Source organism: Grammomys surdaster, unplaced genomic scaffold (genome assembly GCF_004785775.1).
Source record: "Grammomys surdaster isolate TR1022 unplaced genomic scaffold, NIH_TR_1.0 65, whole genome shotgun sequence".
NCBI classification, from domain to species: domain Eukaryota; kingdom Metazoa; phylum Chordata; class Mammalia; order Rodentia; family Muridae; genus Grammomys; species Grammomys surdaster.
Window position 1 is genome coordinate 880,595 of NW_021604567.1, and position 14,191 is coordinate 894,785.

The window sequence follows — 14,191 nt, forward strand, 5'->3', positions numbered from 1 at the left end:
ACGTACGTAGTAAATGGTGTGACTGGAAGTCCTTGTGATGACTCAGCTGCAATTTGCATTATAAAATTCTGCTTCTCTGAGTGTCCAGGTGAGAGATCAGGTGACTGAATGAAGGAATTTTGTGTGTGTGTGTGTGTGTGTGATGAGCTCCTAGAAGCTTCTTGGGTAGAATGGATGTTCTGGAGATAATGGAGATGTTTGTATGTTTTGGGAGTTACAGGTAAGAGATTCTGGTCCAGATTTTACCTAGGAAGTCAGTGCTTTGAGCAACCTCTTCTCAGATTTCAATGTGCATATATTACGAGGGAGTGTGTTACAATGCAAGCCTTGCACCGGAAGTGTGGGAGCTGAAACTGTGTTTCTAGCAGGGCTGGGCAATAGAGATCACACTCAGTAGGAAGGGTGTATCACATACTAACATGAGGTTTAAGGAAGGTGTTGGGGAAAACGACTCCTTCACTCCTCCTGTTAGACAAGGATATCCTCGCAGTATTCTCTGTTTGTGCCTGTACATTCTTCCTTTTTCTAATGGTGACTATTAACTTCAGATCTAAGCTGCAGCTCTGTGCTACTTTCTTCTCCATGAAGGTCTTCTTAATTATCATTATATGTCTGAATTTTCCAGCCTTATTATGATATGATTTATTTATAATCAAATTTATCTAGTTTGATTGTGCTACAATTGCCATGATCCAGATGTAAGACACTTAAGAAGTTACCACATGCCTCTCAGAGGTCAGATTCCCTCTTTTGATAGATTATTATCATGATTTTGATCACAGTGAATGGATGATCTTGTTCCTCATACTCATCAATACATAACCCCACTTTTTTGAGGCAAGATCTTACTATGTAGCCCTAATTGGCCTGGAATTCCATATATAGACCAGGCTCACCCTGAACTCACAGAGATCTGCCTGTCTCATCTTCCAATGCTTGGGATTAAAAAAAGTGTACCACCGTGCATGGAAAAAGTACACTTATTTTCCCAATTTTTGGTGTACTGTTGAAACGTGAGTATAAGTTGGCCTTGCCCTTCCCTCCTTCAAAACGTAGATAAGAGTTCACTCCTCAGTATGTTTTCTAGAAATGTTTTGATATTCTGTCCTAGGAACTATTTTACTCTAGAGTAGTAGGAACATTACCCTTCCAAGGACCATGCCCTGACCTATCTGTAAGAAAGTGGCCTTCTTCCTGGATCCAATTGGACACTAAGCTCTGTTAAGGGAATGTAACACTACTATTGTATGTTGTAGACTTGGGAAGCGTACATTACAACTACAACTGTTTGTATGGTATCCAAATTTTCCTCTTGTCTTGGGAAAACCTACAAATCAAATGGGTGGAGTGGACAACTATTTTTGGATGTAGGCTCCATCTGGCCTCACTCACAAAGCTGTCTAGGAGAGGAAGCCATGTACTGGTCTTAGCTCAGCCACTATCATCTGTGGACTCTGGCAACTTCTTCCCACCTGTGATGGCTATTCTTGGATTTCAGTTTGACTACATTTAGAGTCAACTAAAATCCCAAAATGGAGAGTACACATGTGGTGAAGTTTTGCTTAATATGAAGCGGTAAGATCTGCTTCTAATCCAGGTCTTTGAGTTGCAAGACACACCTTTGGTCCACATCCTTTGAGCTGGGAAACCTCACCTCTAATGGGGCTGTGCTTTCTACTGGAAGCCCATATAAGGACTTGGAAGGAGGAAGCATTTGCTTTTTGCCTGCTTGCTCTCACCTTGCTAGCAAGTCCATTCCTTCACTGGCATTAGAGCCTACTTCTCTGCAATTCCAGTACATACTGAAGACCAGCTGCGACATCCATCCAGCTGCATGCACTGAACAAATATTGGATCCTTGGACTTCCGTTTATAGTCAGCCACTGTTAGATTAGCTGACCAAAGGCTGCAAATCATTCTAATAAATTTTAATCTATCTATCTATCTATTTCTCTATCTCTCTATCTCTATCTATCTATCTATCTATCTATCTATCTATCTATCTATCTATCTATCTATCTAATGTGTTTGTGTGTATGTATATACACATACACACACAAACATACTCACTCTGTAGGTTTTGTTACTCCAGAGAGCCCTGACTAATACACCACCTATCTATTCTTATTCTTATAAAACATAATAAAGACAACACTAGACCCCTGTGAGAATTAAATGAGTTGCTACAAAGAGCCTCAATGTTAGTCAAGACACAAATATTCTGAAAACACCAGGAGTTTTGCTAATATCTTTTATAAAAATTTATTCTCTTCTATTCCCAGAACTCCAGAAGTATGTACAATCTACATTATCAAGAGGAAGTAATGGCTTTGTGTTTGGAAATGTGGTGGTCTTGAGAGTACTGGAAGAGGGCACATCGCTTAGATGATGATACAATTTTATCCTTGTAGAGGACTAAGTCTGAGAGAAATGAAGGAGCTGTCATTGCAAAATAAACATTACTAGGGGGAAAACATAGACGAAAGAGACAGACAGCCACTGTATTCAGCCCAGACACTCTCTGTCAGAGAAGCTGGCAAAAACAGGTGACCCATCTATAGTGGCCACCTGGCAGCATGAAGAAGGCCCCGGGGGACCTTGGAAAATCTTAGAGGAGAGTTTTCTTTTTCCCTATTTGTTTTTGAGAGTAGATTAAGGACTTTTTAAAAAAATCAGTAACTCTATCATAAGGCATGGAAACAACAGATTTAGACAGAACTCTTAATTTAGAGGAAACACTTTCCCCTTAATCTTTGGGCATTTTCATACAATAAGAAATTATATGCATTTTATTTTTTGAAAAGCAATATTTGAGCCAGTCAGTGGTGGTGCACGCCTTTAATCCCAGCACTTGGGAGGCAGAGGCAGGCGGATTTCTGAGTTTGAGGCCAGCCTGGTCTACAGAGTGAGTTCCAGGATAGCCAGGGCTACACAGAGAAACTCTGTCTTGAAAAACCAAAAAAAAAAAAAAAAAAGAAGTTAGAAAGTTAGAAGTAATTATGTCTAAAGGTTAATTCCCTTTGAAATTAATTCTCAAGGGATGAAAACAACAGTTGCAGTAGGCCTTCCTTGTAGGAAAGTTCTCACTGATCTTTCCTTTGGGGCTGGAGGATGAGTTCAGGGTCTTGTGAAGGCTTGAGGTCTTCCACTGAGCTATATCTTTTGCCCAGGTAAACTTGTGTGTGCATGAGCGAGTGTGTGTGTGTGTGTGTGTGTGTGTGTGTGTGTGTGTGTATAATATATGTCAAAGGATATATATTCTTTTAATCCTTTCAAATGCTTCCACTCCCTGGTGATTAAGCATTCAAATCTATGAGCCTATGGGGCCACTCACATTCAAGTCAGCTCAAGAATATTAAGCATGGTTTCTCTTCTGTTGAGTGGGCTAATTAGACAGTTGTTGATTACCATCAAGTTATAGGTGCCACAATTGCACCAGTAGGAGTATTTGTGATACTGGTGTAAGTACATTATTTGTAATACTTCCTACCCACTCTGAAGTATTCTCACAGTCTAACGTTAGGTGCCTTTCTTATGTTCTGTTGGAAGATTAAGCAGAGATTTGGGATTGTATTATTTAAAAGTTTACTTAAAGCATTTATTTTTATTTTATGTGTCTGGCTGCTTTGTCTGCATGTACGTTTGTACTGTGTGAGTGCCTGATTCTTGTGAAGGCAAGAAGAGGGTATTGGATCCCCTACAGTTATAGATAGTTGTGAGCCTCCATTTGGGTACCAGGAACTGAACTCTGGTCCTCTGTAAGAGTAGTTCCTGATCCATCATTCTATCTACCATGAAATCTCACTTAGACAAGTTATATATTAGAATTACTGTTAAAGAATGACTTAATTACTTATTAGTTTTCTGCTATAAGTGACCATAACTGATTACAACTGAAAACAATATAAAAATAATTATTTTACTTTCAATTATGCATATATAAAGTGTCTTGTGTAGGTTTCTGCATGGAGTAAATTTAGTGCCCACAGATGCCAGGTTCCTCAGAGCTGTTGTTGATGTGAGTCCTGGCAAATACATTTGAATTCTCTAGGATAAACAGTATGTCCTCCTAACCTCAGAGCTCTCTCTCTAGTCCCTAAATAAATTTTAATCTATGACTTTTTAAAGTTGACTTTCCTCTAATTTGGAGGTATGCTGGGATTTAAACCCAGAGCCTCGAGCCTCTTACATCTTGCTTACATTTAAGGAAAGATACACACACACATATATAAAGAACATACCTGCCCTTCCACTATGGCAGTTTAATTTTCTGTGCAAACATTGTACATATTTCTCTATACATGTTTTGCCTTTCTTGCTGGTGCCTTCTGCCTCTATTTATAAGTGATTGTGTTTACACAAACCGCATGGATATTATGATTGTGCGGGATTTCCGGTGAGGTGCCCTTGTGTCTGCACCTACCTTTCCTCACATTAGATGTTTTTTGTTTGTTTGTTTGTTTGTTTTTTCTGACATTTAGTTCAGACTCTGCTAAATGAAGGAAGTCTAGGTAACATAAAAGCAAAGTCTAGATGCCTGAACTGATGTTCAGGGACTTAACAGGAATGCAAGGGACAAGGAAGCTGGGACACATGACCCTAGTGTCTTATCCTTCTGAACAGCGCTGTTAAAGCTGGCGTAGACTGGCCTTTCAGAAATCTTAGGGAGGAAATTTCCTCAGCACTGCTTGAAACGCTTTGTTCTGTGTGACTAAAGATATGCTTCCCCTCCACCCCCTTTTTGGCTTAGGTGTTCTCCCCTGGAAACCATTGGGGTGTCGATGCCTATGGAGTGTTAAATAACCAATCCAGTGACCTCCCCTGACCTCCAGCTCCCTGGTCCAGAGCACCCCGAGAGCCAGCTCTCGAGTGCTTTCTGAAGCATGCCTAAGCACAGCGAACTGTATTGAGTGTTCTTTTATTTCTCAGTCAACACTTGGAAATGCTTGGCAGTAGCTCCCGGCTCTGCACTAACATTGAAGTTCTTTGTGCTTTTTATTGTTTATTTTTAAACTAAAGTTGGGTAAGGCTAGATGAATTATGTTTCAGTTTAATTTCCTTTTTACGAAAGTAGCCAGATTTGCTGAAGCTATCATTTGGGTTCAGGTGGAGCTTTCATTTGCTGTGTTTCAAGGGCAGAGGCTTTCAGTATTTTACAGTTCTCATTATTATGTGTGCATACGACATATGTGTGTGGGCCCACCATGACACTTGTACAGAAGGTAAGAGGATAGACAAGACTTTATAGAGAAGACTCTCTTCCATTTTTACATGCATTCTAAGACTCAGTCTCAGATAGCATGAGGCTTTTGTACCCATCACCTTTAGCCACTGAGCCATCTCGTCAGCCTAGCTTTCAGTGCTTTTTTTTTTTTTTTAGCTTGTATCAAAATCCTCCAGATGTCTCGTCAGATTATGGTACTACACCTCTAATCCCAGACAGGATTGTCTTAGAGAGGTTCTTGGAATCAGGGGAGGCAGTATAGGCTGACACTGTATCGCATCTGTGGAAGAACATGGTGGTCATGGTCATGTGGTATTGAGGAGCTAGAATCCATGAGCTTCTGTGGTGGGGAACTGAAGTTGTCTTGGGCCCTGGTTTTTTGGTTCTGAAGCTGCCACTGAGGCCACTTACTAGGGCAGCACGAGTGAAAAAGATGAAGATTCTTGGGATTAGATGGTCCAGCCACTTAAATTCTAAATTATGGTCAGGAATAATGACAGTGAGTCCATAAAGTATAATGCAGAAAAGGCTCCTGGGAAGCAGTGGTAGAATTGGGGCAGGATCAGATGTGGCGAACGGGAGCGAGAGGGCTGGGGCAATCATTTCATTCATTATCCTGGGAAAGTTTTGGAAAATTACTCATCAGTAAAATGAGAATTGGTGGCTTATCCCTGTAGCACTCAGAGTTGTTAACACATAAGACTCATGTCAAAAACAAACAAAACAACAACCCCTAAAACCAAACCACAAAAATAAACAAGTCGAGGAGATGGAAATTTACTGCAGAAAGCGTAAGTCAATTTAAAAGGCATCTAACAAGGTATATTTGAATTTGAAAGCTGATAAGTGGTGCAGGGTTACATTAAACCTGAGTTTGACAGCCAGTTAGACTATCAAGCGTATTTACTCATTTCCAGTGGTGTACAGAGGACACGTGATAATACTCTCAGAATATTCTGAAATTCCTATCGTTAGATGAACGCACAAGTAGGAAATAGAAGGGTTATGTTTGCACACACGCACATAAGCATACATACACATACGCAGAGTTAAAGGTGGTTTGTATTTGCCTTTTCATGTAGAAATTTTTACAGAAAATTGCTTTAATCAGATCAGTGTGGAAGAGCCCTACCTGGAATCTAAGAGCTGGGAACTCATGGGAAGTGCTGGACAATAAAATGGGAACATTCCATTACTTACTCAAACACCTTTCTCTATTAGTTCTGAAGATTTTAATTGTGGATGAGGAACAGATAGTTTCATGGAGTCTTCTTTCCCAGGAAGGTACTATCTGTGGTGATATGGTATGGATTATTCTGATGTAGTATACTTTATGTACAGGTGTATTTGACAGTAAGTATGCAACCACTTTGGAGTACATGCTAACTAGGATCTAGAATGTGTGCACCAGGCACTAGGCTTAATTGGAGGTATATGTAGGTTGGTTAGACTTTCCAGGGATGTATCACAATATCATTGTGATTGAGAAATGGAAGACCAGATACATTGTTTCCAACCCTTTAAAGTGTGAGACAGGTAAGTTTCAATAAGGTTTCCAGGGTTGAGTGCCTGTCTCTTTTGACCTTAATTCAGCTTTAGTGGGTAATATATTTAGAGGTAGCTGTTGACATCTAGGCTCTAAACTGGATCTTACATCTACCACCTGAAGATTTTAATTGTCATTTGTGTGTGTGTGTGTGTGTGTGTGTGAGTGTGTGTGTGTGTGTGAACCTGTGTGAGTTTATGCACACCACATGCATGCAGGTGTCTCCAGAGGCCAGAAGTCATTGAGACCCCAGAGTGAAGCTATAGATGGCAGTGAGCTGCCCAGTGTGGGTATGGGAAACAACCCTAGTCCCTCTGCGAGGATACTAAGCATTCTTAACCACTGCACCATCCCTCCAGTCCCAGGATTATTCTGACAGTATGTTATCCATTAACTCTTCTGGTGTATATTCCTGCTGTTTTTGCATTGCTCATGCGTTTAATATGATGTTCCAAGTTTTAGTCATCAAATGACCCTTCAGTTAATTTTAGTCCCCAGGAAGCCCTGCCCCTACCCCAATAAGTTGCTTTTGATTAGAGAAATTAGTTGAATTCTTCAATTATATGAATCAAAAATCCATTGGATAACTTTGGCCCCAGGGAACTTTTGATTCTATCTAGACACATTTCTGATGATCCAGAAGAGGCAAGAATAATCTTTTATATAGTACATCACACAGGATATTTCCTGTGTCACAAAGAATTATGAAATTCATAAATTAGTATTGCTGAGGCTGAGAAAGCAGCATTGCTCTAAAATTACAATGCCAATTAACCGTTAACACAAATAAAATCATGGAAAGTACAGTTTTTGCTCATTCCTGTAAGCACTAAAGAGAAGCTAACAACAGGCACAGAGGACAGAAGTAACTTATTACATAAAACTCGAAGACTAGTGATCTTTTAGGGGAGGTTTGAGGTTTTTGCTTATATATTTGTTGGGGTCAGAGGTCAGTTCTTACCCCTAGCTGTATCCTATCTGGGCCTCTGTTCTGCAGCTCTGCTGTGTCTTCTAGGCATGCTTCTGTCCAGGCTTCCTGTTAGACAGTAGGAATGTAGAGAGTAGAGACATGTGTCAAAGCCTTGTGCTTTTTAAATGGAGTCTGGGGACTGGGTGCAGGTCATCAGTCTTGCCATGGCAAGCACATTTACTGCTGAGGCATCTCCTTGGCCTAGACACCAAATTTTCAAGCAAAGTCTTGCTTGTAGGCAAGGAAGAATAATTTGTTGAGTAATACAGAGAGTTCAGAACATGCTACAGGAATGGTTTGGTATGCGTTATTTTGATTATATGAGGTTTGCGTCGCATGGAACATATTTAAAGTCAGAATCCCCTGGAACTGGAGTTACAAACGATTGTTAGATGCCACATGGGTTCACGAAATTGAACTCAGGTTCGCTGGAAGAGCAGCCAGTGCTCTTTAACTGTGGAGCCATGTCTCCAGTCTGAAAATTTATCTTTTGGAAGCGAAGTGGTATTTCCATTTACCCTCACACACTTTTATAATCTAATTCTGTTTTCCGTGGTGCTGAGGATAATTGTGTCATATTCGGGAACCAAGCAGTACCGCACAGAGCCACGCCCAGCTTCTCTTCCTGTTTTACAGATGTCTACTCTCTCTTACTCCAAGTCCACATTCAGGGCCCAGTGGGAGTAAGGGGCAGGGAATGCTTCACGGTGTATTTTTTCTTGGATAATTATTATCCGTACTATTTCATTTACTTATGAGTCTTTTGAGAAGACATTTGATAACTTTCCATCAGCAGAAACCTCAGATGAGCTCCTCATCCAGCATAACGGAGTGAGGTTCTAAGGGACCATCTGTCTTCTTTCTGTGTTTTGAAGAAAAAAGTCAGGATGGACATTATTGTTGACCTCAGTAGGTTCTGGACCGAACATATTGAGAAAGTATAGACAGCAGCATTTTAGGATATGATAAAGAGTGTTCTTTCCAGTATTCGGAAAAAAATCATTTTTTAATTATTATTATCTTTAAAAGCTACAATAGAAGGAAGTCATTTGTGACCACAGAGGCAAGGTCTTGTGGCTGCCTGGTAATCACATCACAACGTAACAGTTGTTCAAACTTGGAAAGGTTTCTTCAACTTTTGGAATCTGGTTCTTGATTTCTAATTAAGCTTGAAGTGAATTAAATGAGAGAGCAATGCAGAACAATATAAAAATACTCCATAAAGGTGTCATTCCGAGTCTATGTGGTAGGTAACTAGTTAAGTGTATGGTAAAGTGATCGCAGCTGGAAAATGATTCATTAAAATAATAATCTTAATGATGCCAAACATTTAAATGGTGAGAAATTTAAAATATAAAGGAAATACCTCTCTTGCTTCAGAGTTTCTCAAAATTTTAATTTTGTGCATATTCATGAGACAACAAAGTACTCCTCTAATTTTTTCCTTTTTTTTGCCCTGAAGTCTTGTTATGATGATCCCAGTTTCTTGTTCCATGACACACAATTATTGAGCAAAAGTGTGTCAGTTGGCACATGATTGCTGATCAACTATCATAAGCTTCCCAATTAAATGCCGTGTATTGTTCTTCAGTTGAATTCCAACCATATGATAAACATCACTTTGAGCATGGTCTCAGAGCTAGAGGGATATACATCCTTCAGAGCAATGGTCCCATGTTCCAGTACGCTGCATTTGGCAATGAAGAATGGCTTGATAAGGCTACCATTGGTGTCAATATTTGACCCTGCACATCTTCCTTTGCTGAGGAAGTGCTCTTAGTGACTTAGTAACTGTGTGTGGGTGTTTTATGATATGAAGGATAAGAATGCACTAGTTGATTCTCAGATCTCTTGTCCAACTCTCAGGAGTGTTGTGGACAGGGTCTGTACTTCCTTGTTTGCCTTTGCTGTAGAAAGCACCACTCACTCTGGTGGTCCTCCCAAGGTTGCTTGGCCTGAGTTTCCTGCTTCTTAACCCTTCTATGTTTAGAGCTCAACCCTTAGGTCTCTCCTCTGGGAATACTTACTATTCAGGTGATGTCATTGAGTCATGGAACTTACATTTTTATTTGTACATTGGCAACTCCCCCAAATGAAATCCCTGCTGCAGATTTCTGCCTTGAGCATCTTCCTAAACGATTTCCTGTGTTTTGGTTTTACCTGCTAAATGACTTGACCATCACATCTAACCTCTAACCCACCGTCTCCGGAACTATAGCTACCTTGCATTGGAAGGTACAGGAGACAAGATATAGGTGGGTGATTGTTCTTCTGTTCTCTCTGAACAGTTTATACAGTTGTATCCTAACTGTTTAATAAACAGATCATACACAATTGTTCTCAATCTGTATTCGGCAGTCATACTGTATTCTGTTTCTTTTTGTCATCTGATGGTATTTAGTCCCAACTGTGAACTTGCCTTTCTGTCTTTTTTTTTTTTGTTTTTTCGAGACAGGGTTTCTCTGTGTAGCCCTGGCTGTCCTGGAACTCACTCTGTAGACCAGGCTAGCCTCAAACTCTTGAACTCAGAAATCCACCTGCCTCTGCTTCCCAAGTGCTGGGATTAAAGGCGTGCGCCACCACCGCCCAGCCTTGCCTTTCTGTCTTAACAAGCTTATAAAGTAGAAGAAGTGAGCTACATGATCTTTATTCATTGACGTGAGCCAAACCCACCTCTAAGTTCCTGAAATAGCATTCTTCATTTGTGTTAAGTGACATTGTGTGTTTAGGTCCTTTGAATGCTTGCTTTTTCTCCCCAGTTCCCCTTTAAATAAAAACTGTTTTATGTTACGTGGGAGGGATGTGAAATTTAATAAGTTATTTTTAAAAGAAGGTACTTAGTCATATGTGATGGGAATGAGCTTCATGTTGTTAGGGCAAAAACTGCTTAATTTCCAAAAGTTTTATTTTTCTCACATATGTAAGTATACAGATAATTAGGCTTATATATTTGCTCACTAATGATCTCCAGGGGTTGGTGGTATTTTCGTTCTTAAGGTTCTGAACAGATAGAACTGTGTTCTGTAGGCCTGACAAGTGAGTCACAGAACTCCAACATGCCTGGGAGCTGTCAGCAGGAAGGCAGCTTCATTTATAGTTGGAAGGTGGGAGGCAGGGAAGGAGAACTGGAGCTACTTTCCTGTAGTACAGTTTGCTTTTCCGAGAGGAGGGAAGAATGAAATGTTCTAAGAATTCATCTCTATCTTTCTTTGTTCTCACTTCCATTTGACGCAGTGGAAGGTGCTAGTGTTGGTTCTATTTTAAATGATGGAATGGATGGATGGGCTTCCATTAATAGAGCTTCCATGAATAGAAAAGGAGCTGCAGCCCGACAGAGTCCTGGGTTCCTAATGGGATTACGGCAATTGGAATGGAAATGGCCCCTTTCTGTGGAGACTCTGGTGTTGAGAATTTTCTTACTTGTGTTTCTTGAATGTTGGGGTGAGGAGATGGTTCGGTTGGTGAGAACACTGGCTCTCTAAGCATGAGGACCAAGTTTGAAGCCCTGGCACCCAGATTAAAAAGCTAGGCATGTCTCAAATCCCAATATTAAGGGGCAGAGACAAGCAGATCTTGGAGCCCTCTGGCCAGCCAGACTAGATTAAAAGCTGAGCTTTGGGTTCAGACAATATCTCAAGGCAGTAAGATAGTAAGGCAGATCATTGAAGAAGACACTTGGGGTCTTGCTCTAGGCTCCATTTGTTCCTGTACTTATAAGCATGTACCGCAAACATACATATACACATGTACATACACACATTTTAATACATAGATACAACACATACATATATAACATATATGTGTAGCATATATAACATATATCACACACAGCACATACAAGCATACATATATACTCAAACATATACATACATATAACACATATATAAACAAACACAATACATAATATAAACACACATATATACTTACATGCATACACACATACACATATTCATATACATATACAAATCCACTTGCATACATACAAATCCATATATATCACACATGTTTATGTACACATAGAGACATATTCCACCCCTCTCATACTACACAAATCCACATACACATCTGCTCACACACATACCATTCATACATGGACACATTCACACACCACACACACACACACACACACACACACACACACACACACAAGCAAAAAGATGTTATTATGGTTCGAATATGTCCCCCAAACTATTGGGAGTTTAATCTCGGTGCAGTAGTTTTGAGGGTAGGTTGCTTAAGGTGCCAGGGTTCTGCCCTCCTGAGTGGATAGGTTATGCAGTTATCGAGGGGTGGGTTAGATAAAGTGAGTGGTTCCTGCTGGAAGGATTTGTTTGGTCCTCTTCTTCTTTCCTCTAGCCGTTCTTTCTCACTTTTCATATCGCCAGATGAGAATTACTGGACCTTGGACTTCCCAACCTCCAGAACCATAAGAAATGTACTTAGCAATGATCCAGTCTGTGCTCTGTTCTAGCCACACAAGATGGGTCAAGGCACACTGTCCTGACACTAGCCGGACATCTGCTCTGACGTGCCCCGACTGTCTCCCAGCACACGCTTGCCTCCACCCTCCCTCCATACACAGCTAGCAGATCTGAACCAGACAGTGTCCAGAGCCCCTTTCTTCTTTTGGCTTCCTATAAACATCAGCATTCAGGACCCCATTTCTTGCTTCCTTTTCATGAATTTCTTTTTTAAAAAAGTTAGGAACAGGTGTCCAGTGGTGAAAGCAATGGTTGGAAAGCAGAGGTTGTTTGGTGGTTTGGAGAGGGACCAAGTATCTGGGGAGGTCAGCTTCTCTGATATCAACATAGTTTCCCAAAAGGCAACGCCCAGGTCAGCTGGTGCCACCCCGGGCAGGGCCAGCTAGGCTGGGTCTCCAGGAAGCTTCCTGGCTCTGCTCTGGGAAGTACCCTGGGGATATAATCATTTGATCTGCTGCAGTTGTTCTGTGAGCTGAGGGAGCCAAGAAAACTTATTCTGGTAGCAGGGAGGAGTCTGAACCTGGTGTGGGGCTGCACTTGAGCTCCAGGGAGAACTTCAAGAATTCAGATGTGCTTTTTGTTTTGACAGAGGAGGACTGGATTGGAGGCTTGGAGTGGTGGTAGGTGGGGGCAGAATTAAAAAAAATGTATGTATGTATGTATGTATGTATGTATGTATGTATGTATGATCTATCTATCTATCTATCTATCTATCTATCTATCTATCTATCTACCATCTTTCCCTCTCTTCCTCTCTCCCTTCCTCCCTCACTCTCTCCCTCCCTGCCTATTCTCTCTCCCTCTCTCCCTCCCTGCCTATTCTTTCTCCCTCTCTCCCTCCCTGCCTATTCTTTCTCCCTTTCTCTCTCTCTTTCTCCCTCTCACCCTCCCTCCCTCCCTGCCTCTCCCCCCTCCCCTATCTCCCCCTCTCTCTAATCTATCTATATAATATAATAAATAAATTTTATGTAGGGCCTTTGTGTTCCATATTGTTCTTATAGAGGTCGAAGGAAAACTAATAGGAGTTGTTTCTCTTTTTCTAGCACGTGGGGTTCTGGGATGGAATTCTGTTCAGCGGTATGGGCAGTAAGCTCTCTTACTTGCTGAGCTATCTCACTGGTCCAAGGCAAGATGCTTTATTGTGTTAAGCTTCTGCCTGGGGGGTACCCTTGGTGAATTTTTTTCCTACTCAACATGAGGTATTCTAGTATGAATCTTTGGATGCATGTTTCCCTGTGGGATGGTACAGTCAGAGCTACATTTGATTGTAACTAGAATTGGCCTTGAAAATCGAGATTGAGAATTGCAGAGAAGGATGGTTTTGGAGAATGGAGGAGTCATGTCTTTAGAGAACTATGATGTTGGGTCAAAGCAAGGGGAGATGGGACCTTAAAACTTGTTCTTAAAACTACTATCAGATATGAAAAAAGCATGTAAGGATTTGCAGTGTCTCGAAGGAAGAAGGAGTTCTGAGTCACAGAGGATTTCAGAAGTAGTGGGATTCTGTGTCAGATGCTGTGAGGCCTGACTTGAGGTAATTTCCTCCTGTCTTTTGGCCCTTAACCAGCCAGGCTGGCTCTGTGAGGGGAGGTAACACACATAAACATTTAGATGCTGCCTTTGCCAGTCCTGATAACCAGGTGTTGGGATGGCTCCAGTTTTCCCCAGTCCCCGAGGCTATTGGGCAAAGCTGTAGTGGGTGTGGTGTGTAGGCCCAGAGTGGGCTCTTTGAAAGATTTTTCAAAGTGACTTACTGCTGACTGGCACACACTGGCAAATTATAATCTCTTCCTTTAACATTTTGTTCTTAAAACTACTATCAGATATGAAGAAAGCAGGTTTTTTTTTTGTTTTTGTTTTTGTTTTTTTCTATATAGACATTCTTTCCTCCAGTGATGAGGGTCTTAGAAAACTTAAAGGACATTTGGCTGTGGCGGCCTCTGGTAGCCCAAGGATGGGTGGAGAGGACT

At 41.0% G+C, this 14,191-nt stretch overlaps 1 protein-coding gene across 4 annotated transcripts in view; it reads left to right on the forward strand.

The window, feature by feature from the left end:
• Positions 1-14,191, forward strand: part of Lmo7 (LIM domain 7) — a 130,197-nt gene that overhangs the window by 51,121 nt on the left and 64,885 nt on the right. Inside the window, exon 1 of one of the 4 annotated variants that reach the window (XM_028771786.1) lies at positions 12,754-12,841. The exons of the other annotated variants lie outside the window; for them this stretch is intronic. The gene's annotated coding sequence lies outside the window, so the exon portion shown is untranslated. Of the gene's footprint in view, positions 1-12,753; positions 12,842-14,191 lie in introns of those variants that run through there. 4 annotated transcript variants of the gene reach the window in all.